The sequence below is a fragment of the Schistocerca serialis genome, chromosome 5 (assembly GCF_023864345.2).
Source record: "Schistocerca serialis cubense isolate TAMUIC-IGC-003099 chromosome 5, iqSchSeri2.2, whole genome shotgun sequence".
NCBI classification, from domain to species: domain Eukaryota; kingdom Metazoa; phylum Arthropoda; class Insecta; order Orthoptera; family Acrididae; genus Schistocerca; species Schistocerca serialis.
The window spans coordinates 677,166,635-677,171,399 of record NC_064642.1 but is presented as its reverse complement, the minus strand read 5'-3'; the positions used below and the strand labels follow the sequence as shown (position 1 = coordinate 677,171,399).

The window sequence follows — 4,765 nt, the reverse complement described above, 5'->3', positions numbered from 1 at the left end:
TAATTCCCTCAGCATCACCCGACTTAATTGGACTAAATTTCATTATCCTCGTTTTGCTTTTGTTGATGTTCACCTTATATCCTCCTTTCAAGACACTGTCCATTCCGTCCAACTGCTCTTGGAAGTCCTTTGCTGTCTCTGACAGAATTACAATGTCATCGACGAACCTCAAAATTTTTTAATTCTTCTCCATGGATTTTAATACCAACTCCGAACTTTTCTTTTGTTTCCTTTACTGCTTGCTCAATATACAGATTGAATAACATCGGGTATAGGCTACAGCCCTGTCTCACTCCCTTCCGAACCACTGCTTCCCTTTCATGCCCCTCGATTCTTATAACTGCCTTCTGGTTTCTGTACAAATTGTAAATAGCCTTTCGCTCCCTGTATTTTACCCCTGCCACCTTCAGAATTTGAAAGAGAGTATTCCAGTCAACATTGTCAAATGCTTTCTCTAAGTCTACAAATGCTAGAAACGTAGGTTTGCCCTTGCTTAATCTAGCTTCTAAGATGAGTCGTAGGGTCAGTATTTCCTCACGTGTTCCAACATTTCTACGGAATCTAAACTGATCTTCCCCGAGGTCGGCTTCTACTAGTTATTCCATTCTTCTGTAAATAATTCGCGTTAGTATTTTGCAGCTGTAACTTATTAAACTAATAGTCCGGTAATTTTCACATCTGTCAGCACCTGCTTTCTTCTCAGTCCACATACGATACAAACTAGACGGTTCGTTCGATTCAACAAATCCTGTAACTCCACTTTCGCTGAGGATAGCAATGTCATCATTGAATCTTATTGCTGATATTCATTAACCTCAGATATTAATTCCACTCCTGAAACTTTCTTCAGTTGCCATCATTGCTTCTTCGATGTACAGATTGGGCAGTAGGAGCGAAAGACCACATCCCTGTCTTACACCCTTTTTAACCCAAGCACTTCGTTCTACATATTCTAGTCCCTTATGGTTCTTCTTTATGCTGGTCATTAGCTACAACTTTCTACATCTTACTCCTATTTTTCTGAGAATTTTTACATCTTGCACCACTTTAAATTGTCGAACGATTTTCCCAGATCGGCAAATCCTGTGAACGTTTCTTCATTTTTCTTCAGTCTCGCTTCAGCTATCAACAGCAACGCCTGACCTGCCTGTCCTGTGCCTTTACCTTTCCTAAAGCCAAAGTTACTGTCATCTAATAGATCCTCAATTTTGTTTTCCAATCTTCCGGTTATTATTCTTGTAAGCAACTTGCTTCTTTCATAAATTATTGAGCTAATTGTGCAGTAATTCTCTTACTTCTCAGCTTTTGCAGTAGTCATTGTATGACCACTTCCTTCCAATGATTTTCGAAATTCCGATGGAATATTAACCATCCCTTTTGCGTTGTTTGATCTTAAGTCGTCCAAAGCTCTTTTAAATTCTGATTCTAATGCGGGATCCCCTACCTCTTCCATAATGACAATGACTCCTGTTTCTTCTTCCATCACGTCAACAGCCAAGTCAAGTCCTCCTCCCCCCCCCTCTCCACACACACACACACACACACACAAAGGTGTTAAATAAACTCTTTCCATCTGTCCGCTCGTATCTCTGCGTTTAAAAGTGGAATTCCCGTTGCGCTCTTAATCTTAAGGCCCTTGTTTTTACTTTCAGTGAAGCTGTTTTGATTTTTCTACGTGCTCAGTTATTCCCGTGGCAACGGTCTTGATGCAGTGGATACACCGGTTCCCGTCAGATCACCGAAGTTAAGCGCTGACGGGCGTGGCCGGCACTTGGATGGGTGACCATCCGGGCCGCCATGCGCTGTTGCCTTTTTTCTGGGTGCACTCAGCCCCGTGATGCCAATTGAGGAGCTACTCGACTGAATAGTAGCGACTCCGGTCAAAGAAAACCATCATAATGACCGGGAGAGCGGTGTGCTGACCACACGCCCCTCCTATCCGCATTCTCAGTGAGGATGAAACGGCGGTCGGATGGTCCCGGTGGGCCACTTGTGGCGTGAAGACGGAGTGCTTTCAGTCATTCCCATAGGGGAATACAGCCGGATGGCGTTTCTGACCAAAAAATGGCTCTGAGCACTATGGGACTTAACTGCTGAGGTCATCAGTCCCCTAGAACTTAGAACTACGTAAACCTAACTAACCTAAGGACATTACACACATCCATGCCCGAGGCAGGATTCGAGGTGGAATGCTAACAGATTGACAGAGGAGCAACACTGTACCAGACTTCAACCAAAGGAAAGCTCTGCTGAGTGTTCTAATCACCGCCCGACCAGATAACTGTGCCACGCCATGAAGACCCTTGAACGCATTCCCAATAAAAGGAATCGAGATATGGCTCATATCGATGCGAATCAAGATGGATTTGTGAAAAATAGTGGCAGAAGTGACGCAGTCCATGCCGCACGGCTGCTGATTAAAAAATACCATGAAAAGAACAATTCGCCGCAACTAGTTTTACCAAACCTGAAAAAGGCCTTCAGTCGCGTGCTACATGATCTAATCTGGTTATCCCTTCGAGACCGTGGCATTCCAGAGTACCTTGTCAACTAGGTAGGTCTTTTGTATGTAGAATGAAGGAGCTATGTCCAAGCGGCTGCAGGAGCGTCAAATGACTTTCCCGTCACAATAGGAGTCCACCATGGCTCTGTCCTGTCACCACTGCTGTTCACATCAGACCTGCACATTCCACTACTATGGACGCTTCTCTGTGATGATGACGATATTTTGTCTGTAGAGAACAAGTTTGGTCTCCAGCACCAAGAGTGGAGGGACTGACAACACGGCATGTCCTGTGGCTCAACAAGAAGAAAACTGTGCACATGATGTCAGTTCCATAAGAAGCTACGGCCATCAACGATGACAGAGAAGATATATCAAAATTATCAAAATTTAAGATCTTCTTTTCTACAGCCCATAACGATGGCCAGCGTAGAGACGAGGTCAACACAAGGACGCAGGCATCGTGGATGAAGTGGCGAACGACAACAGGTGTCACCTGAGATCGTCAGATTAAGCAACATTTGCAGTTAAGCATCGACTGGACTTTCATCCGTCCTACTGCTCTCTACCTACCGAGTGTCGACCACCTACAAAAGAGGCAGAAAGGAAACTGGGGGTTAAGGAAACCAACATGCTTAGATGGAGAAGTGGCATCAGTCGACTGGATCACGTTTCGGATAACAGTATCCGGAAACGTTTCGGGGATCGCATCGATTCAGAAGGCCGTCTGCAATAGTTTGGACTCGTACTGTACTCGGAGGACGATATTACTGCAAAGGCAGAATACACAGTGGAAGTCATGGGAAAGAGACCTGATTGACAACCTAGACAACGATGGGCCGACACTCTACTCAACGTCCTAAAGGCTGTATACCTTCATCCAGACAAAGCCCACGATTAAACAAAATGGAGACAGCGAATACACTCAGCAGACCTTGCCAACAGTCGGGACAAACTCTAAATGAAAAGAAGAATGTAGAAGGGATTTTGATATGATTTTCGAGAATAGATAGACTGATTCGAGAGGAAGGTTTGTGTACGTAATTTATAGGTATTTCTTGCGAGTTGGCTGCACTATGAAGATGCCTCTTAGGAATAACTGCTTGAATCGTTAATGTTACACTGGAATTTCGGGTAAAAATTCAGTTATCCAAAGTTGTTCTCTGAATTTTATACAACTCTACGTACTGTCCGGCAAACAAACTTACAGCTTCTACTGAGAATGCGTCCGACTGTAGGCAGCGCTACTTTTGTGAAGCCGAGGCGCATTGCTAGTGCTCTACTCACCAGTTCTTGGCGGTTTTTGTGTCGTGACCAACGTATGATGGCCTACAATTGCACGCGACACGGTAGACACTGGCCTTATGCAGACCAAGATCATACTCTACAAACCGTAAAAGGTCCCTAATCTTTGATGGTTGTATACAGACACAAGTCTTTTCACAGACCTGGATCTACCCTGTTGAGCGTGATACCTACACAAGACGTGACGACCAGGGTCCTAAGTGCCGCCTCGTTGCTCTCACTAGATTCACGGTTGATTCGGTAACGCAAGGCTCATCTGATGTTTCTTCCACTGTAATCATTGTGACGATATGTGGCGTTGAGGTAGGTTATCTTAGCTGACAAACGTTTGGAGTCTGAAAAGATGTGGAACACATGAATCAGGAAACAAATAACTCCTTCATGCTGTGCCAAATGATGACAAATATCAGCCTGAAGCCACAATGACAATCTACTCGCCAGTCGAAACATTTGTGCTTGTCGAGGATTCCACCCAGGGTCATTCCCGTAAGTTGGTTCAGCCTATGTTCATTATGATATTTTCTGCATAAAGTATTATTGATTTATTGAAGTAGTGTCATGTTTAGATCTGCACAGCTGCCACGACCGCCCAGCTTACCATGCTCATAATAAAGACAATGTAAAGGAAAGGGTAGTCCTGCAAGGACCAGATGCGGAGTCTGAAAAGAGTGTAGAAAAGTTACATACACTCCTGGAAATGGAAAAAAGAACGCATTGACAGCGGTGTGTCAGACCCACCATACTTGCTCCGGACACTGCGAGAGGGCTGTACAAGCAATGATCACACGCACGGCACAGCGGACACACCAGGAACCGCGGTGTTGGCCGTCGAATGGCGCTAGCTGCGCAGCATTTGTGCACCGCCGCCGTCAGTGTCAGCCAGTTTGCCGTGGCATACGGAGCTCCATCGCAGTCTTTAACACTGGTAGCATGCCGCGACAGCGTGGACGTGAACCG

At 45.1% G+C, this 4,765-nt stretch overlaps 1 pseudogene; it reads left to right on the top strand.

Annotated features, from left to right (window-relative positions):
* The first annotated feature begins 1,693 nt into the window (after positions 1-1,693).
* Positions 1,694-1,811, top strand: LOC126482973 (5S ribosomal RNA; annotated as a pseudogene).
* Positions 1,812-4,765: the final 2,954 nt, after the last annotated feature.